At 43.2% G+C, this 22,596-nt stretch overlaps 1 long non-coding RNA gene across 1 annotated transcript; it reads left to right on the forward strand.

Annotated features, from left to right (window-relative positions):
* The first annotated feature begins 2,460 nt into the window (after positions 1 to 2,460).
* Positions 2,461 to 22,319, forward strand: LOC106782721 (uncharacterized). The gene is made up of 7 exons (XR_011433723.1): positions 2,461 to 2,552; positions 2,815 to 2,956; positions 3,336 to 3,451; positions 3,540 to 3,705; positions 4,737 to 4,853; positions 16,650 to 16,812; positions 20,175 to 22,319. It is a non-coding gene; the product is annotated as an uncharacterized lncRNA (long non-coding RNA).
* The last annotated feature ends 277 nt before the right edge of the window (positions 22,320 to 22,596 follow it).

The raw sequence follows: 22,596 nt of genomic DNA on the forward strand, positions 1-22,596 counted from the left end.
AGGAAGGAGTGATTCATCTAAGAAGGAGCTGGCCAATCAGCATGGGGGCAGGAGAGCTGCTTTTTCCACCACAGGGAAGAGCCTGAGTGGGGCATGGAGGCCTGGGTGAGCCGGGTGAGTCAAGGTGCACGGTAGGGAGGGCAAGATGAGAAGAGGGGAGAATTGGGGAGGGAACCGGACTTTTTCCTCGGGGGACAGAACAACTGACAGTCCTATCAGTGCATCAAATCTAGGGGGGCAGTTCCCCTCACAGTGGGGTGCAAGTTTGGGGCTCACGTAAAAATATCTTTCATCATCATGTGACAAATAATGATAATTCACAATTTTATAGAGGCTGCTGGGCGCTGCATAAGCATTATAACATTTAATCGCCACAAAATCCCCTGGGGGATATACTATTATTACTGAGAGGCAGGAGAATTAATTATGATGACACATGCTCTGAGGCTGCGCCACTTGCATTACAATCCTGGCTCCCCACTTACTAAATGCGGACTTTTAGGCAAGTAACTTAACCTTCCCATGTCTCAGTTTCCTTATGTTTATAGTAGAGTAATAAAAGAGCCACTGTGATGGGGTCGTAGAAAGGATTAAATGAAATTCTACCTGTAGCGTGTTTAGACAACGCTTGTCCCGTGCATGCCGTTTAATGGGTGTTACCTCTTATTGACCCATTTCACGGAGGAGGAAGTTGAAGCTTGGGGAGAGAAGGCCATGTTTCCAAGGTGACACAGCCAGCAGGTTAAAAATTCTGGATTCAAACCTAGGAAGTCTAACCAGAGAGCCCGAGCTCTTTATCATCAATCAAGTCAGCTTTGGTCCCTCAAGTGTGGGTGGATTTTTGACCCGCTTAACTCTGTTTCAAGGACTTTCTTATTTGCCCTAAAATGTCCAGCCAGAAGGCGATGAGGGCATGATAATCTATTTGTCATTGCCCCCCTCAGGAAACTGATTAATTAATTAATGGGTTTATCAAACATTTATTCATTGGTTGAGCCCTGCTAAGTGTCAAGCACAGTGTTTGTCATTTCACATGAATTATCTCAAGTCCTCTCCACCGCAAAATCTGCATGACTGTTCCCATTTTATAAGCGAGAGTGTTGATGCTCAGAAGAGTTAAATAACTCGTCCGAGACCACACATGTGCTGTTGACTTCCCGACGTCCACTCCATCTGCAAGGGCAGGGCTTATTAGTCCGAGCTAATCATACAAATTGTATCCCAATTTACAGTGGGAGAACGCAGGCCAAAGCCAATTAATACAGAGGATTCCGTTGGCCACGGGATTAGTTCAGAAATGAGCATCAATTTGAATAAAAAAGATGCAAGAGAAAATTTTCTGTGGTTCTACAAATATTGTCGTCACTCTAGAGACAGCCTCAGCAGGAGACGATCTCTGGCACAGTCGTGCGTGGATTGAGGTCTGCAGGTGCTGCGGCCACCTCACTATCAGCCTGAGGATGACACTGGTGCAGGAGGTGGGCATGGCCAGGAGAATAAGTGACCACTGGATTAAGCCAGTCCTGAAGCTTCCAGCTCTGTGGGTCGGTGGATATCCTTATTGTTCCAACCAGTCTGAGTAAGGATTTCTGCACAGCCAGCAAGGCAGGGAGCTGGGCTGCAAGTCCAAGTCCAAACTGGGGCACCTCCCCAATCCGTGCCTCCCGACTGGGCCTGGCTGCAGACATGGCTCTTCTACCCAAGTTGTTTACCATCTGGCAGGAGGCTCTTGGCATTCTGCTCTGGTGGCAGATTTCATCATCAGTCACAATGCCAACGAGATGGTGGTTTGAGTCATTGTTTATCTGTTGGTCCAACTCTTCCATAATAAATACGCATCGCTTAGATAATAAAAACAACAAAGGGGAAAACTCCATGTGAGGCTGAGATAAACAAAAAAGCTCTGCTAGAAAAGAAGACTTATCTAAAGATAAAGCTGAATGATGTGTGTTTTAAAGAATGCTAAACAGACAGAGCAAGGCTCTGAGCCTTTTATCACAACGAGGCGCCAGTTCCCTTTGAGACCTGATTATTAATCAAGAGGAGCTGGGTGTCGCTATTATCAAACTTCCCTGATTTTCTTCAATCAGTAAAGGAACTTACATCAGAATGCCCTAATCAACACAGCTTCTGGGGGCGATGGGTCCAGCTAAGAGAGGTCCTAGGACTTTAAGAAGAGACGTCCTACAAATTCATGTAATTCTCAAGACGGAGAAAGCCAGACAGGAGATCAGCCATCCATTGGAAAGTTGGTTGAATGCTGTGTTTCTATACAGATTTGTCCACCTCCCTCGCTCAGCAGTGAGATCTTCAGGCACAACGAAGCTCCCTCTCCACATGGAAGAGAGCTCCTAACACCCAGGGCTAGGCTCAATGTGTGTGAGGTTGTACCATAGAGACAGAGAATGATAGAGGGGGTTGAGACCACAGAGAGTGGGGCCCTCTGAAGAGGTAGAGGGTCCTGCTCAGCTGCCAATCAGTTCTGGGGAGTTAGCACCAGCTTCCAAGAGGGGCGGAGTCATTTTGGGAAGAGGAAAACCGTATGAGTCAAGGTCTTTGGGAAGCTGGTGGAGTCTGTCTGTTGTAAAGTTGCGGTACAGGCTGTTTTAAGGCTTTGGTTAGCCTTAGGCTTTCTGACTTTGGTTCCTCACCTGTAATATATTCAAATGCCCCCGCATCCCATGTTAAATGGAATTTATATATTATAATTTATAAAATTGTTATAAAAGCTTTTTAAAAGTTGATATGACACATTTTGTAGACACACTAAGTGAAACATTTATTAATTTACATGTTATTGCTTTCATGTTTCAGAGCCAATAATTCTGTATTTGAGATCTCAAAGATTTCTCTAGGCCCTTGCAAAGCTTGTAGGCCCCAGCTACTGTTACCATGGAGCCTGATAGATGAAACAGCCCTAGTGGACGAGAAGGACGGTTGTTCCTCTGCTGGGCAGGTAGGCAAGGAGCAGATATATTCAGCTCTGTTTTTCTCAGTGCATGGAAAATGGAGGGCAATCACGGATTGTGAACAGATTGATGCTCAGATAGGAGGGGAGGCTGGGGTCAGATCAGGGCTGGCCTTTCGGGAAAATCGGGGGGGGGGGGGTGGTTTAGGCCAAAAGCTATGGACACAAGGGGGGGGCCATCCTACACAGGAATCCCCTGCATTTTCCTAATTCCATCTTTGTAGGTTTAGGGCAGTTGGCAACATAGATAACTTACAAAAACCAACTCTCTGTGTCAGGTGCTGTGCTAGTCCCTTTTACATGTAATGATTTCAATGAAATCACAAACAACTGTGTGCAGTAGGTGGCATCTTTGTATATTTTACAGATGAGGAATCTGAAGCTGGACAGGGGAAGGGACGTGGAGAAAGTCGCACAGCAGAGCAGGAGCTCAAAGAGTTTTGTCAGACACCAAGGACCCAGTCTTTCCTAGAAAGTTTGCAAGTGAGTGGGTGAGTGTTGGTTTGAGGAGGGTGAGGGAGAGGAGGTGAGAACTCCGTGGAGCTGGTTTCTGGAACCCTGGTTTCTCCAGAGCCCTGCCTCCTTGGTAGATTTCCTTTCTGCTCTCCTGCAAGTGCCCTGCTGAGCCTCTGGGTAGACCTGACTGGGTTGCCCCTTCGTTGCCAAGGACGGATCATCTTGCTGGGCTTTCCCAGGGGCATTAATGAAACAGCTCCTGTGGTTGCAGCCACACAAAGGTAGGCAAGGAAATCACTCTGATTCAAAAAGCAGAAACTCACTCTCCAGCTAGAGCCCGGTTCCTGACCTTCCCCCACCCCCCCGACCAAGGGCACAGGCTGAGATTCCTTTTCTCCCCATTTACTGGATTCATTCCAGCCTCGTAGACAAGCCCTCCCTCCAGCCTCGTTTACCTGCTGTTGTTTTTAACTTCAAAACAGTCATAGCATCAAAGCACAGAGGAAAGATCAGTGTCTGGAGTCAGACAGACCTGCGCTCTACATCTCAGCTCTGCCACTTGCTAGAAATCTGATTTTGAGCAGGTCGCTTGAGGTCAGCTTCCTCATCTGTAGAGGGTTTGGGAAGAATTAAATGATGCAATAAAAGCCTTATGAATGCATTCAATTACCTGGGAATTCATGTGCTTTTGGAGGAAGTATGAAGCAGAGAAGCAAGACAGATGCCTTTATTTTCTCCCACGGATGAGGGTGGAAGGCAAGGAACAGTGTTTGAGCTGAAGAACAGACAGTGCAAGGCATAGGACAAATGAAGTCTAATACAGGTGGATCACAGACTATGGGGAAGGGATTAGGGAGAAGTAAATTAAGGCTTGAGAGCTCAGGCTGATCCAGATAGTTCAAAGCCATGTAAGTACTTAGCACGTTATCATAAAAGATATGAGGAGCCACTGAAGGGTTTTAAACAAGGGACTACCATGACTTATGTTTTTATAACTTCACTTTTCTGGGGTAGAGAATAGATTGCAGGGCGTCAAGGCTGGAGACAGGCGGCCTGGTTAGGAGGCTGGTGAACCAGCCCAGGTGATGGGGTGGCAGGCTTGACTAAGGAGATGGAGGTGGGGATAGAGAGAAGTGGACGACTGTGCCGTTTGCTTGTTCTGTGGCTTCAAGTGAGCTATTTAACCTCTCTAAGCCTCAGGTTTTTTTCAGTCGTTTCTTGAGGATAATAATAGCATCCTCATCCCAGAGTTGTTAGGGGATTAAATGAGATCATGCACACAGAGTACATAACGGCATCTGCTCATACCCAGCACAGTCAAGATGGAAGTAATTGCTGTCATCGCTCATGGTGGAAGTAGTGGTCCTGGAAACATTACAGGATGCTCTCAGAGAATGCTGCTGTCACAAAGGAATGAAACGAATGGACAGTGAGTACAAGAAAAGGCCCTCTGCAACAATGAAATCCTGGTTAAAAGGTACAATGGTCCTGGTGAGGAAGGAAGTAAGCAAGTGGGGAGAGTTGTTGTCTAAAGAGGTCAATGTGCCAGCTTGGTGAGCTCTCCTAAGAGTGAGGACACAAGGAAGATGTGTCCGAAAGGTGGGTCGGGGGTGGGCAGGCTGGAACCTCTTTCAAGAGGGTCAGGAAACAAAGCCCGAAAAACACCGAGGTTTGTGGAAGGGTTTTTTGTTTGTAGAGAAAGCCCACAGAAGAAGTATAACCTGTGACCTGAGTCCTCCCGCCCCATCCTCCCTGCCAGGAAAACTCATAGCTGAGTCAGGACGGTGCGAGCTCAAACTGGTGGGAGGAAATAAAAAAAAAAAAAAATCCAAGAGGAATGGAAAGATGGTGAGACAGCATCTTGCTGTGTTAAATGTGTTCAAGTCTCATTGCTCAGACAAATGGCATGTGAGGATTCATTTCAAAATGGGAATGTTTTGATTGTTTTTGCTGATTTTAAAGGAATATATGCTCATTATAAAACTCTCAAACTGGGGACTATTTTGAGCGCTAACTTTGTGGCAGGAACTTGGCGTAGAGCTTTATATGCATTTATGTCGTTTAATTATCACTCAAACTTATTTTGTAGGTAGTATCATTTACCCATTTAACAGCTGGTGAAACTGAGGCCAAGAGAGGAGCAGTGACTTGCCCAGAGTCACACGGCTATTTCTGTGACTTGCTAGCTATGGAAAGTTACTTAACCTCCCTAAACCTCGTTTTTTCCCAATTGTTTAGGGAGATAATAACCAAACTGTGCACTCAGACACTGGAGCTGTACTCTGTTCAGAACTGGATTCTGCAACTTACTAATTTTATGTCTTTGGGGAAAAATCACATAACCATGTGCCTCCGCACCTGGTCTGTGAAATGGAGATGTTAATAGGACCCGTGGTTGTTGGGAGGATACAATTAGCTAATACACGCTAAGGGCTTAGAGCAGTACCTGGTGTGCAGTGACTGTTAGCTCCCAGTAATATGCCTGGTAGTGGTTAGTGTTCCTATGCTGTTTTGCTGGGACAATGCCACTTATCCTACAAGGTTCAATAGAGGGAAAAGAATGGGTTTTTAAGGGCAGGCAGATCTATTCTGAGGATTAAAGGAGGTAACACCTGTGAAACAGACCAGCGCCTGGAAAAGGGGAAGTGGTAGGTCCATGGCAGCTCTTGTGATCTGTCGACTCTCAAGCACAAGCTCTTAGCTGCTCTTTGCTACTTCTTCACGCTATGTTATTGTGCCTAAAATCCTATCATCCAGAGGAGCAGATCGTTAATAGCTTCTTGTGCATCCTTCCATACTTTTGAAACAACCACATAAACTTGTTTCTGTGTGATTTTCACTTTTGACTACGGGTTAGATATAGCGGGTGTGGATTCTAGCTTTGGCACATAGTAACTGCATGACCTCAGGAAAGCTACTTAGCTGGCCTATGTCTTAGTTTCTTCATCTGCAAAATGGGAATAATAATATCTATCTCACACAGTGGTGGTGAGGACAAAATACAGCCATTTAAGGCTCTTAGAACCTTGTCATGTAGGTTTTAAAAGACAGTCGTTTAAAATAGATACCCCACACAATACCCAGGGCAATCCTTGTAAATCAGATCGTGTTGCTTTCCTGCTTAAACTCTGAAATGTTCCCATTGCATTTGGAATTAAATTCGTATGCCTTACCTTAGTCTATGTGAGGGTTTGGGTGGCCTGGAAAATGTTATTTCCATTCTCCACCTGAGTTCAGGACTGAGGGAGCTCTAGATAAATATCTCTTGCAAATCTCTGTGGAGTATGTGGCTTAAATCTGTGGAAAAATAGGTTGAAATCTGTGGGAATGATGGACTGAATTGTGTCTCTCCCAGTTCATGTGGTGAAACCCTGACCCCCAATATGATTGTATTCGGAGACAGGGCTTCTAAGGAGGTAAATAAGGTTAAATGAGGTCATAAGGGTGGGGTCCTAATCCATTAGGACTAGTGTGCTTCTAAGAAGAGGAAGAGACACCAGGGATGTGAGTGTGCACAGAGGAAAGACCTTGTGAAGACACAGCAGGAAGGAGGCCATGTGCAAAGCAGGGTTCAGCAGACCCCGACCCTGCTGACACCCCGATCTGGGACTTCTGGCCTCCAGAACTCTGAGAAGATAATTACGGTTGTTTAAGCCACTTAGTCTGTGGCATTTTGCTATGGGGGCCCTAACAAACTAATACAGGAGGTTTGCGAAGGAGCACCCAAGAAATAATCTGATTGACAGGTTCGTAGGCAGAGGCAGGTAACCTCAGGCTTCCTCCCTAAGGGTTGCCCATGTGAAATCCGTGGCAAAGAGGAGCAGAGAATGTGTGCCTCCCATGGGTACCCTGGATGCTAAAGAAGAGACAGGAAGGACTAGGGTTCATTTTCTCAAAGTCACACACTGGTTAAGTCATCCTCCTTCTAAGGAAGAGCCGGTGAGGGACAGAGGGAGCCCAGAGCTACTTCTCCAATTGCAGTCTCCTCATATGAAGTCATGAGGAGTGGGGGAGATGACTTTCCCTACTAAGAACCTACAAGGCCGAGCATGATGGGCCTCTTGACTCTTCCTCTAACTTCATCTCACCTCCATTCTTCTCTTTCACCATACTCCAGGCACACGAATCTCCTTTCTGTTCTGAGTTCTCTCAAGCCCTTCGTCCACTTCAGCTTCTTTGCACTTGCTGTTCCCTCTGCCTGAAATGTCTCCCTCATTCTCATCCTTCAGGTCTCAGCCCCTATGTCACCTTCCCAGTGAGCTCTTTCCCTAATCATCTGCCTTCAAGTGGCCACCTGAAGTTACTCTCTAGTTGAAGGTCATGCTATTTAATTCCTTCCTTGATAGAACTTAACCGAATCTGTAATTACCTTTTACAACATTTTATGTGCGTATATATTCTCTGTCTCTCTCAGAGAATGCCAATCTTCCGAAATATCTGGAATATAGTTGGTGTTCAATAAGTTGGACATGCAAGTTGAGAAAGAGGCGAGCAATTCCTGACATCCAGGGGCTGGCCCGGTGCTGTTGGGGAGGGCTTGGTGTTGCTATGAGCCAGCTTGGCACTCACAGCCAGGCCTGTTGAACCTAAACAATGTCTTAGATACACCAATAGCAGGCAAAGTCACTCTGTAACTGTCCTGGGACAAGATAAAAACAAGATCACAAAAATCACCAACATCCTGACTAATATGAATGACGGCTGCTTCTTTTCCAATTACTGCTTTAGCCTTGCCCTGGAATTCCCTCCCTACAGACAAGATTTATTAAGATATTTAAGCATAAAATAACTTTTGCTTCCTGATGACCTCCAATCCAGAGCAAAGCCTCACTTCCTTAAATCCTTTCCCAAATCACACAACCAAAGCCAAATCCTGTAAGTCCTTTCTAAGAACCATTTACTGAGACAGTCCACAGCTCCCCCAGTGTCCCTCCTTTCTCAATGCAGTGATCAATAACCCCAACTTATTCAACTATAGGTGTGTCCCTGGTGGTCTTTGGCTGGAGGGCATTCACAATATGAATTGCAATTTCAAGGACACATCTGGCTTCAGACTCATCTGGATGTACCAGTTTACACAATGTATCAGGACACTGTCTTTCCCTCCATATTTTAGATCCACAGTCCTCTTGTGTTGGCTTCATCTTCTGGTAGGATCTTTCTTTGTAGCAGGTCAGGTGGCCACTGGGACCCCTAGCTCTACATCCTTACAGTCTGTCATGCAGATGAGGAGAAATCTACCGTTTTTCAGTGGCCTAACATCAAAACTTAAAATACTCTGATTTTCTCTGCTTGTTTAGATACTTACCCCTAGATCGGTCACTGACCTGGAGGGGGGTGCACTGGTTGGCCAATCTGGGCACAAGCCTGCTGTTGGGGTAGAAGAAAAGCCCCCTTGATTGTCAGTCCCATGAGGTTTATGTGGAGTGGAGGAAGATTGCTTCCCATATCAGAGTTTGGTTAGGAGAACAGAAAACGCTCCATATTTTATAAGCAGTAAGGGATTTTATATGGAGAATGAGATGCTTATAAAACTATAGTGAGAGCCAGAGGGAAAAAAATAAAAGAAGGTTTCAGCTTGTTTTCAGTTATGCTGCTAGTTTTCAAAGCAATCAGAAAGGCAAAGGACCTCAGGAAACAGCTGACAATGACTACAGACACCCTCGGTCCTGATGTGGGTGGTTCACAGGAAAACACCCAGAGGCTCCTCAAACTCTCACGTCTGCTGCAGCCCACAGATCTTCTTTCTGTCTTTCTGTTTCTAAAGGAGCGGCAATTATCTACCTATCTATCTATCTATCTATCTACCTACCTGTCTGTCTGTCTATCTATCTATCTATCTATCTATCTATCTATCTATCTATCTACCTATCTATCTATCTATCTATCTGTGTATCTATTTATATCTATCATTATCTATTCCAGTCTTTCAAAACTTGTGGAAATTCCTCACATTGGCAGACTAGTTGTCAGGGACTCTGGGGAAAGCAGTTCACATTCACAGGTCTCTGGCCTCTATGACACAGGAGGGGGGAATGACATTGACTTGCCAGCAGATAGTCTGGCACAGATCCTCAGAGTAAGGGATGTTGGACAAATGACATGTACAGTACCCTTGGTCGTAGATGCTGTAAGTACTTTTCTCAGATTATCCTTTTTTATTTTTTTAACTTGTAAGGGTTCAAAGGAAGCTTAATTTGTTTGAACAGCTTTGGGGCTCTTGGGAGCATTGAGGAGACTGGATTCCTGAGGATACAGGAAAAAGTTTCCATTTTCAAATAGAGGCGGACACTGAAAGTCATGAACTACAGTTGGTGAGCTTGCTGGAAATTTTGGAAGAGTGTCTAGATAGAAATACCAAGAAGATGGCTCATGAAGACTTGGAAAATAAAACTGATTGCAAAGCGGCGTCAGGGGTTTACTAAGAACAAATCATGCCAACTTCTTTTAGTTGTTGGTTTGTTTATAAATGAATTACTGAGGAGATTGCTAGAGACATAAGGCTGTAGATTTTAGTGTGGCATTTACCAAAATCTTATTATGTCTTTGTGAAAATGACCAACCATTGATGGTATTACTGCTGAGTGGAATCATTAGTGAACGGCTGTGTCCTGAGGATGCTGACTAATGGATCAATGTCAACCTAGAAAAATGGTCTCTGCTAAGGAGTCCTGGGTTTGGTCTTATCTGGTTCAACATTTTTATCACCGTTTCATGTGAGACCATTGATGGCCCTTTAATCAAATCTGAGGATGCAGCGAGCCAGAGAGCGAGAACAAATGGGTTTTTGATAGAATCAGGATTCACAAAACGATCGATAGATTAGCATGAAAGGAATGAAAGAATAAGGTGAATCGTGCTAGAAATAAATCTAAAACATTGCCTCTAGACCTCCAAATGCTACCGTGAGGGCAAGTGAAACGGATGGGTTAATAGCACACTCTGGGAAAAATGACTAAGGTCTTGTCTTCATTGTAAACTACCTGAGAAAGCTGGGTCACACGGAACTGTCAAAATGAGGAAATGACACTTTGGGTTGCATTTATAGAACTGTTTTAAGTAGAATAATGCCATGCACATAGTATATACTCAGCAGATACTATTTAAAATAATGCACGATTTAATGTTTTCCCTGGAACACTATGTTGAGTAATTCATGCATTCATTCAGCAAGTATTTTTTGACAATTAGAACTAAGCTCTGGTTAGGTGCTGGATACACATTAGTGAACAAAGCACAGATACAATCTCTGCCATGGGGGAGCTGAAACATTTATTGAACATCCAATACGTACCAGACATTGTGTTGAGGTTATAAAGACAAATATAGTTTGTGCCTTCAAAATTTTGTTAAAGAAACATATATGAACATATAATCACAACCCAGAAATGTTATGTGTCACTACAATGCTAGAAAGAGGAGTGGTTCTGAGAAGGGTACAAGGAACTCAATATAGAGGGGTGTCTGGGAAAGAGTTGCCATCGACGGGACATAGGTGGGTTGTTCCGTGTGTGCATGTGCTGGATAGATACTTGCTCATTCTTGGTACCCACTTTTAGGAATGTATCCTGAGTAAGGCAACTAGAATTGTGGGTAAACCTCGAACCTCTATCCTATAAGGTAAGAGAGGCAGAACCTGGATTTTTCTTTGAACCTGGGGATAAGAAATCCTAGGAGGAGAACCAGCATGCATGGGCATGCAATATGTGATATGGCATTACATAAAATGAAGAATGGTCTAGCACTGTGTGGCTGCAAAGGATGACGTTAGGACACAGCTGGAAGTTTCAGGGCAGCAGACTTGGGGTCACACAAGGAAAATCTTTCTGACAGAGTAGTTCATCAGTGGAAGAACATTTTGTGGTGGAGGGGGTTCCTTCTCATTCGAGTCACTCAAGCAGAAGCTGGAGAGGCCTCTTCAACATGTGATGAAGATTGACTCATTGATTTGTGTTTTGGACTGAATGGCCTCTGAGGCCAGGTAGCCCTGAAATTCTCCTGCTTTTATGAACTTCCATATGCCGCATTTAAAAGTTCTTATCATGCCTTGCTACTTTGCTCTTTGTGTATAAATCATTGCTTACTTAACTCACTTATGAGCCTCAGAAGAGGGCTGGAGGGTGTATTGGCGAAGTCAGGGATTTGAAATTTGTGCCAATACCAAAAAGCCATGTTCCTTTTGGGCAGGCTGTTCACTTACTCTGCAACTCCATTTCCACATCTACAAAATGAACATAATAAAACTTATCCTGTCCTTTTGCTGTGAGGATAAGATATAGTAAAACATCTTGAACAGAATAACACACACCGTGGATGTATATTTCATGGTAGTTACATTTTTCCCATTCTTGTATATTGCTATCCCTTTGGCGTCTGGCATTGAAGAATGCACAGATCAATTCTGTCTCCAAAGATACTTGTTGCATGAAGGCCAAATACTCATTGAAATCCTGTGGCTCAAAAAGTCAGAGAATCAATGGTCACTGATTCCTTCCCCAAAGCGAGGAGGATGTTGCTCTATACTCTGTTCTTTTGTAGCTCTCTCTGCTCCTTCTTTGCATTATTCTTTCTCTGGCTCTTCGGTGTTTTTCACTTTAGGTTCTGAAGCCGCTTGGGTCTAGATCAGTGGATTCTGAGCACCCTCTAGGGACAACAGAGGGATGTGTCTCACTTGAGAGAAGATTTTTCTCAGGCAGTTACTGGCACAAATGAAAAGGGCCAGGAGTAAGAGAGAGGCAGAGGGTGGGAACAAGCATGGGAGGATCCAGCTTTTCTTAACCCACCCCTCCCTCTCCATGCACTTCTCTGGCTGCCATCTCTTATATATCCACCTCCCAGGTGGATCTGAAGACAGTGAGCCACCTAGGATTCAGAAAAAGTATTCCCTTCTATTCTTGAGCACAGGTAGTCAGTAGAAAGTGTGTTCCAATGAGGCCATTACTGAATTTCTAGTGAATTCTGAATAGACCAATGACTCAGATCTAGGGTTAAAGATGATGCCTGAATTACCTCCTCTGAACATGTTGGCCACATGTCCTGCTCAATTGCCAGAAGGGAGGGGAGAACTTCCTCAAGCACAATGAACCACAGAAAGCCATTTTAATTATAAAATGCATCTCCAAATTTGTCATCTCCAGTTCTTTCTCACACCCAGCTCTTTTAAAGTTTCACACCAATTCTGTCCCTAAATAAACTTAAAGAACAACAACTTTCCGTACAAATGATGGATCATTATGTCTTCGTGCCTCATTGACCTTTTAGTATTGTGGAATGTCTCTACTGAGAGTAATATTTCTCACCAAATTCTGCTTTGTCAGATGTTAGTATAGTCACGTAATTTTTTGCAAATAATTACATATTGTTCTGTTCTTTTACTTTCAATATAAATGTGCTTCTGGAACACTGGCGGCATGTATGCTAGACTTTATCACCCGTCCCACATATATCTAACAGTCTTCCTCCCCCCAATTTTTCCTCTGTTCCTCAGTTTGAATCGTTCTCATTTTCAATTCACTACTCCTTCGTGCTTCTGTGTGTGATCTGCCACCAAACCCGTCTGCCGATTTCAGCCGTTGTAATTCTCAGATCAAGATTTACCACGTGACTTTATTGTTACGGATCCCAAAGCCTCAGCTGAAATGTTCAATATTTTCCTGCATATTCTTAAGCATAATAATCAGAGTTGTTTAAAGTTGCCTTCTAATGACTTCAATAACTGAATTATTTGAAGCTATATTTATTTCATCTAGTGTTTCTCTTGGTTTTGGGAGAAATTGTTCTTGTTTTGATTTTGCCTTTTTTTTTAATGCACCATAATGTGTAATTAGATGTCAAATTTTGTGGATGAAAAGTTTCTTTCTCACAAAGTGTTCCACTTCCTTGTGGCAGGCAGATGGAGTATCACCAGGTCACCCAGATCCTCTTAAATTCTGCTTCCAACTTTTTTTGAGATAGTGTATTTGGCTCGTGTGTCTACTCCTGGGATGTGGCCTTTCTGGGGTCTCTGCAGAGAAAGCTGCCCTTAAAATATATTTTTTTGCAGTTCTCAAAAGAAACCAAGCATCAGGACACATGGGAGCTGTGGTGCATGTTACAGAACTTCATGAATTCCGTGCACGGTCACTTCAAATCATCAGAACACAATGCTTTGTAATAGGAAAGCACTATAAACATCTAACACTAAGTACATATGTCCAAGGACAAAACTAGGATGCTAACCAGGTATTGTCAGCTATTCATAAATATTAAAATTAATATTATTTACTATATGAATATCCAATTTCCCCTCTGTTTCTACTAATTAATAGGGATTTACAAGCAAGTTTTATAACATAAAGTTACATTTTTGGATTAGCTTTTTGGCTGATAACTTTTCTTTCCCTTACTCCCAATACAGTATTTTTCTATAATATAACTTTGCCCCTATTTTTTCAATGATATAAATATTATTGCTCCAAAATTACTACACATCTTGTCAGGAGAAAATATATTTTTTTATATATGACTTTATGTTCATGCAAGGATCAATAGGTAGTTCCTTGGGATCCAAATGTATTTCTCCTGAAATCGTAGATCTCAGAAAGTAAGACACCATATATTTACAATAAAACAAATCCTACATATCAAAAATGTCTCATGTATTCTATTCTAAGTCTTCCTCTCCAATACCAGCTATATTTCCAGGGAATTCTTCCCAAAATATTTTAATTTCAGAGCAAGATTTACTCTTAAAAGCAGGTCTCCTTGAGAATGGGAAGAATGCCGTTGCTCCCCAGCCTTCTTAATTTCCATAGGGTAAAGGCCCAAAGAACACGGTTGGGTGCCTTTCTCATAATCTGCTTCCTGTAGCTTAGACTCCAGCCGGACCCTGACCCCTCTCTCCAGCTGCAAGATGGCAGTTCCTGATGCTTCCTCGTGGCCATCCTTGGCCTCGGGTTGCGTACTTCTGATAAATACGCCATTCCTCATGAGACTCACATTTACAGAGCGCTGGAACAGCTCAAATTCAAAGCCAACTTTGTACATACCAGGGGCGGTCCAAGCAAATACTCCATTGGAGACGTTGAAATGGACTTGAATCTTATAACGGGCTTCTTGGAAGACAAGGGGCTGGAAGGGCGCTGGGAGGGATCCAACCAGCTTCACTAGAAAAGGAGATATTAGTGGGCATGGATGCTTCTCAATATTTCCTTCTTTTCCTATTGGCCCTCGTTCTCCAATGTAACCAGGAAGTCCTGGATTCCAAAATAAACAGGAGATGGAATTAGGCAATTTTGAAACCATACATTTTATGCTCAACATATTTCTCCCTCCCTTTCTACTTTCTCCTTCCAATTCAAGGCTCAGCTTAGCATCATCTCTCCTAGGAAGGCTTTTTTGCCTTTTCCTTATTGGGTGAGTCTCTCTCCTCTGTGTCCTGGTAATAGCAGGACTTTGTGCTGACTTTTGTCACAGCCCTCAAACCACAATGAATTGTCAGCCCTCTTTTAAATGCCTGATTCCTTGACTGGGCTGTGAGCCTGTGCTTTACTCAGTGTTGTATCTTAAGCGCCCACACAGTGTCTGGCATATAGTTGACAGTCTATACGTGTTTACTAAATGAATTATTGAATAAATTCATGAATTGCTCTTTCAAAGTTATTTCACATCCATGCCCATAGGTTTTCATAACTTCAAACATAGATTTAAAGATGAATATTGGGATATATGACAGAGAAAAATATAGTAATCTAGGAAGTACGTTCTGTTGGAACTAAAGGACAACTTAACAGTATTTCCCAAATTTACTTCATTAGAATCATTTGTAGAGACACTGAAAAAGAAAATAGAGTCTTGGCTAGTGCTTGGATTTTCTGTATCAGAATCTCTGGGGTGGTGTCCAGGAACCAACATGTTTAATGAGCTCCATGTTTAATAAGGTCCCTAGGTGAGTCTGACGCACAGCCAGGTTCGAGAACCCCTGTTTAGGGCTCATGCTGTTCAGCAGTTTTCAAAGGGGCTCAGTGGTAGGTAGATCAGATATGTTGAAGAGAAGAAAGACCTCCAGCTTCCTGGTCCACGGGAGCTCATCCGTATCAGCACTGTGTAGCGATACACACGGACGATACTGACTGAGCAATGCGCTAACTCCCATGGACTAGACAAGTAGCAGATGCTGTTTGTCTTCGTCCCTTTGGGCTGCTAGAACAGAATACCACCGACGGGGTGGACTGTAAACAAGACACTTATTTCTCATAGTTCTGGAGGCTGCAAGTCCAAGATCAAGGTACCAGCAGAGTCAGTGTCTGGTGAGGGTTCACTTCCTGGCTCATAGATGACTGTCTCCTCACTGTGTCCTCACATGGCAGAAGGGACAAGGGAGCTCTCTGGGCTCTCTTTTATAAGGGCACTAATACCATTCATGAGGACTGCACCCTCAGGACCTAATCACCTCCCAAAGACTCCTCCTCTTAATATCATCACACTGGGGATTAGGGTTTCAACATATTACTAAGGTGGGGGGGGCATAAACAGCCTACAGCATGGGTCAAAGGTTGGCATATGGTGCTGGCAGGGTGAGCCCAGATAAAACCATGCCACTCTCAGGGTGCACCTCTGTGAGTGCTACAAGGGTACTCTGAGAGGTGTGTAGAAGGATTGTGTAGGCATCAGTGAGTGTCCATGTTTCTTTGTCCAAAATACATGACAGAAACTATTTAAAACCTTAAATATTAAAAATTAAACAAAATGGATCATGCCAACCTATTTCTTATGACATGTTCCCTAAGTTCACCGTCCTCGATTTCCCTTCTAACATATCAACATGGATTCTGTCCTTGAATATTTTAGAACTGAGCTCTTATTTTATTTCAAGCACAATTAGAAATCTTTTCCTGAGGATTTTTTATATGAGAACCGCACATTAACTATGCCAAAATGTGCTCATTATATTTCCCATTTTGAGTTGTGTCAAAACAAACATCTTCTAGTTTAGTCCGTTGATTTTAAGAAAACTACTTTAAAAACTAATTTTAGTTTCTATTGTCTCTAAGAGGTAAATGTGGTGACTGCGTGAAATGATGTGGAGGAGTTTCATATACTGTTAAGGGCAATATAAGTAAAAAGTATTATTATCTGCCATTTTAGAAGTGAGGGAACTGAGACATGGGAAAACTAAGTGTTTTGACCAGTATCCCACTTGTGTGGTTAATGTGCTTGATCATAACTCTCCTTGTGCTCTATCCAGACCACCTCTCGTTAAGAGAACTTCTTCATTCAGGCTCCCTGTTGAAGCGAACTCTGCACATTGGACCACTGGCATGTCTCTCCCATTTCTAAATGATGGGTGGTGGAAAATTCAGTTCTGCCCCTCCACAACACTGCAGCACGGCCTTCAGAACGCAAACTAAGTAGGTTTCTTTTCTGACTTCACCATTCACAGGCAGTGTGACCATGGGCAAATTAACACACCCTTAAACCACGGGAAGTCAAGATGGATTCAAGGTTTAGAGGGGATCTAGGTAGTGTATTCAGGAAAGAACTTTCTATCTCTTGGGTGTCCTAGAGGATGGTGCTGGAGGCTCTTTCCTTTTCCCCTTTTGGTGACTTGGCAAGGAGATGCCTCAGCAGAACTAAGTTCACTCATTGGAGACACACAGCTCTCTAACTGATGGCTACAGCAGTGAACGGAAATTCTCCTAGCTAAACTCTAGACTAGTAAGGTTATTCCTCCAGCCAGGAAGCTTTCTTTGTTACACAGGTGACAGACCGTTTCCTCTTTCTTTCTGAAATTCCCTGTAACTTTGTACAAAGTTATGTATTCCTTCTACTGGAATAATTTCCTTGGTGCTTCCAGGGTGGCCAGGGCTGTCCACATACTTCTAAGCAGACCAGCAAGAGGATAAAGGAACAATACACCATGCTGATCCATCTGTCTGAACTATTTACCCCAATAAACCCTACTTTACATTTATACTGCATGACACACATGTGTATGTTTGTGTGTGTATGTGTGTGTTCCTGACCCTTGCAAAATATGTTGCACATCAACCAGAGCTGGAATTGCAGGTCTCAATTCTGCTTGCACTTAAAAAGTCATCCAGAAAAGGGGCTGGCCCCGTGGCCGAGTGCTTAAGTTCACGTGCTCCACTTCAGTGGCCCAGGGTTTCACCGGTTTGGATCCTGGGTGCAGACCTAGCACCGCTCATCAAGCCATGCTGAGGCGTCATCCCATATGGCAGAATTAGAAGGACCTACAACTAGAATATACAACTATGTACTGAGGGCTTTGGGGAGAAGAAGAAGAAAAAAAAGACCGCCAACAGATGTTAGCTCAGGACCAATCTTAAAAAAAAAAATCATCCAGAGAGCTTTTCAAATGTACAGATACTTTGGGCCCTCTCCAAAGTTGTGATGTGGGAAATGTGGGGTGAGTTCTTGGCATCTGATTTAAAAGCTCCCAGCTGACTCAGTGCCTTGAGAAATGGAATCTGTAGCCATTATCTCATGAAATGGCTTGCTCCAGGGGTCACTGGCCATCAGGGCCACTTGGAATATTTCCCTGGGTCTGTGAACAGTTCAATCCAAGAGAAACAAGAAAAGGTAAACAGAACAGATGAAATCATTTCTTACCTTCCTGGCCAGGTGGACCTCTAGGAACGGGGGGCCCTGGAAGTCCTGGGGGTCCTTCTTCACAGGACTTAGAACTTTCTGGAGACCCAATACCAGCCAGGACTGATAGCACAAAGAGGGCCCATAACTAGCAACTTAGAGCAAAAAAAGTAATTAATAAATTTCACAGAGACTGGATGTTGACACCACAGCTCGTAAGATAGCATATTCCTGACTCTGTCGGAGAGCAGTAGATACTAAGAAGCCAAAGAAACAAACATTTATTGGCCTGTAGGTCCCTGAAATGCCAAGAATCACTGGCAGTGAAAAGACTTAATTGTATTATATTGTCTTTTCAAATTTTGGCCTTTTGGTCATTGCTTAAGTTGAAATTTTCAACTGAAATTTTAAAACTGTATAGATATCTCAGTGTGAAAAACTACATTTTAATTTTCCCATTTGTCTTAGATCTTTATTTTGGTTTTTTTCTCCACTCATAATTTTTTTTCTGCTTATGGTGTGTGTGTGCATGCGTGGGTGTGTGCATGCATGCGTGTGTGTGTGCGTGCACGTGTGCATGTGTGTGTAATACTCTGTGGAATGGACTGAGGGAAAAAGAAGAGAGAGAGTGAGGAGGGCAGTTGGTAGACAAACGAACGAAAAAGTAGAGTTTCTCTGTTTTCTTAATTTCTGAAAATTGCAATCTAAATCATTAAGTACAACATAGTCTACAAGAGATGTTTCTTTTTTCATAATCGGTTAAAAAGTAAGATTGTTTAAGGAAAGAATTGGCAGGACCCAGTGCAAAGAATGTAGGAGGAAAGAGAAAAGAGAGACAGTAAACGGCATGAAAGGGAGAAATTATCAAATGGAGGAAAGTCACAGCAAATCACAGCTGGGTAGAGAAAGAGAAAGGAGCAGAGGGAGATACGGAAAAACGCAAACAGAATCTGAATGTATTAATGTATGGTGCAATGCATTACATAGCTGGCTGATATGAACTATAGACATCATAGTATTAAAATGTAATACATTTCCAAAGCAAATTATAATGACTTTTTTGCACCATCTGCTCTTCCTCTTTATTCATGTCATGGAGTTCCTACATTGATTTTTATAATTCAGAGTTGTTTCCATACGGGGACACGAGTATTGGCCTCAGTTTGGCTTCCCTCATTGCTCCCTTCTGCTTCAAAATCCATTGGCAAGGCTGAAATGAAATCTGTTTCTTTGTGCACCGTTATGGTGGAATTGTCATCTCCTGGGGTCGTGATGGGCATAAATTAGATTGCAGAAGAAAGTGCTTTGAAAAGAGCTCTGAAATGGTTTATTGCATTATGGTAGGCGTGAATGTGCAATTGTACCTGAGAATCCCACAGAGAGGGCCCTTAGTCTTTCTCCAGGCATCCGGACTTAAGGATGGAAGGCCATTTGCTGAGTTTGGTTCAGCTGTCCTTTTCCTGTCCCATCAACTTGATTTTCAACATTTGGGGCAGTGAGTTTATTCAATTAATTACTCCAAATATTTGGATTTTGTTTCCCTCCTGATTTTGATGATGGGATTATATTTCAACTACAGCGTATTAGGAAAAGTTGGCGTTCCACATTAGGAACGTCCATCCACCCAGTTTGTGCAGCCTCCATGAAGCCTCATGGCCGAAGCTGGGCCTCCAAAGCAGATGACATTTGATTTGTTGCTTCTCCTCTGGCCTCTTCTCAAACCCAACACTGTAGGCCACGCTTTTGAGATTCCAGGGTCACAGACTCATCTGTGCTGAAAGGCTCATAAGCGTCTATGTTCTAATTGCATAACTTTACAAAAACGGAAATAGAGAGCCAGAGGGAGGGAGGGACTTTTCCAGACAAGTCACAGTTAAATCCAGGTTGATAACAAGAGTGCATAGCCTGACTTCCGGCCCAGGAGATTCTCCTTCTGCTTGCTCCCAAAATCTCCAGACACTTGGTTGCTGTTGTATTTTAACTCCTCTGTCAACATCCTCAAATTAGCCATGAGGCTCCACCCTCATGAGCTAATTACCTCCCAAAGACCCCATGTCCTAATACCATCACCCTGGGGATTAGGGTTTCAACATCTGAATTTTGGGGGAACACAAACATTCGGTCCATAGCATGTGCTTATTATGTGCTGACTCTCTTCTAGGTGCGAGGAAGCATCCATGAACCAAAAGCTCAAAGATCCCTGCCTTTAAGAGCTGCCATTCCAGTGGGGAGAAACAGATAAGTGTCATAAATAAGTAAATAATATAGAATGTAAAAAAAAATTACAAATCACAATGCGATCCCATTTCACATCCACTAGGATGGCTATAATAAAAAAGACAGACAAAAACACATTGTGGCAGGGATGTGGAGAAATCAGAATCCTCATACACTGCTGGTGGGACGTAAAATGGGACAGCCACTTTAGAAAAGTTCCTGAAAAAGTTAAACATGGAGTTACCATATGATCCAGAAATTCTACTCCTACTTATAGACCCAAGAGATTGAAAATATGTCTACACAAAAACTTGTCACAACTATTCATAGCAGCATTAGTCATGATAGCCAAAAAGTGGGAACAACCCAAATGTTCATCAACTGATGAATGGATAAATAAAATGTGGTATATCTATGCAATAGAATATTATTCAGGCAAAAAAACTAATCAAGTATTGACATATAATACAACATGGATGAACCTTAAAAACATTACGCTAAGTGAAAAAAGCTAGACCCAAAAGACCACACACTGTATCATTCAATTTATATGAAATGTCCATAATAGGCAAATCCATACAGACAGAAAGTAAATCACTGGTTACCAGGGGCCGAGAGAAGGGGGAATTGGAGAGTGACTGCTACTGGGTCCAGATTTTCTTTTGGGGATGACGAAACTGTTCTGGAATTAGCTAGCAGTGACACTGGCACAACTTTGTGAATATCCTAAAAATCACTTAATTGTACACTTTAAAAGCGTTATTTTATGGTATAGGAATTATTTCAATTTTTTTAAAAAAGGGTTATGGTTGCTATGAAATAAAAGAAAAAATAGAACAGGTTAGGGGTATATGGAGTGAGTCAGGCAGGCAGGTTGCAATTTTAAATAGAGTGGTCAAAATAGTTCTGAGAAGAGAACATTTAGGCAAGAATTTGGAAGGGGTATGGGAGATAGTCGTGTGATCATGAGGCAGAGGTCTTCCAGGCAAAGCAGAGAAGCAGCGCGCAGGAGGGAGCGTGCCTTTGGTGGTTGGGGAACAAGAAGAGGCCTGTGTGGCTAGAGTGAAGGAAATAAGGCGGTGGGGAGCGGTGCAGTCAGATCCTGTTGGGTCTTGTAGGCCATTATCAGGACTTTGGCTTTTACCCTGAGTGAAATGGGGATCCACTGAAGGATGTTGAGCAGAGGAGTGACCTGATCTACCTTATAGTTTAAAGGATTACTCTGGCTGCTGTGCTGAGAAGCATAATAATTGTTATCAATTAGGAGCCAAGATCTGCTCTGGCATGAAGCACTGGGATGCTGGGAGAGAGAGGAATACTCTCCCTGCTCCAACCCTTCCTTTAGGAACCCCTCCCTGACCAGTGGACACAGGGCGCCATTTCTATAACTCCTCTCATGGTTGTGGGCAGGGTCCAATCCGAGTTCAGGGAGAGTGTCACGCCTCCTTGACGCCAGCACTTCCTGAGGTGGACAGACCGTGGCCATCTTCGCCTTCCAAATAGACCTGGACTTCCTCCTTCCAGCACTGAAACCACATGGCAGCTTGGCCTTTTAGGCAGAAGAGCCCCCGAATGGGAAACAGACATTCCTGGATTCTCTGAATAAGGATTTGAAGCCATGAACTTCATTACCAGAAAAGATATAAACTTAGATTTGACCCCAAGCCAATAAAGGAAGACATCAATTTCTTGGACTTATAATAATTCCTGCCTTTGGAAACTTTTCTGAGATCTAAATGACCTAAAATATGCTGTCTGGTGCAGTGGAGATCCACAGTGGCTGCTCAATAAGCAATAGTGCCGTTCTTCGAGTCCCTCTCTCCTTTGCCTCATTTTCCTTTGGCTCTGGATCCTCAGAGAATGTGACTGGTAACTGGAAGCCCCAAGAAATCCCACAGCACTGACATCAGTACCTCAAATCCGGCCGCCTTAGAGACTGACAGCCAGGGTCCTGCCAGCTTCCCCAGAAAATGGCTGCCCTGAGGAAGAGCATTGTGAGAAGGAAAGATGGCACCTAGAGGGGCAGCGTGGATGGGAGGGGAAAGTTCCTGGACAGCAAGATATTAACAGGAATTAGCTAAGTTCTTGTCCTCTCTTGGCTGGTGATAGTTCATTTTTGTATGATAGCAATAGAATATGGCTTTAGAAAATAGATTGGAGGTAAAAAAGAATCTCTGAGGAGTTTAGCAGGCAAGACAGAACTTAGAAAAATAGATTCTAAACTCTGTCTGTGTGTGTCTGTGTGTTTGTGAGAGAGAGAATGAGAGAGTCCTGGTGATATGAGATGCTAATTCAGAAAGACAGGTTTCCACTTTCTCCTCTCCAAACAAAGTCAGATTTTTTATTCCTACCCTTCATTAAAATTC

This window comes from Equus caballus, chromosome 28 (genome assembly GCF_041296265.1).
Source record: "Equus caballus isolate H_3958 breed thoroughbred chromosome 28, TB-T2T, whole genome shotgun sequence".
In the NCBI taxonomy this organism is placed as follows: Eukaryota; Metazoa; Chordata; class Mammalia; order Perissodactyla; family Equidae; genus Equus; species Equus caballus.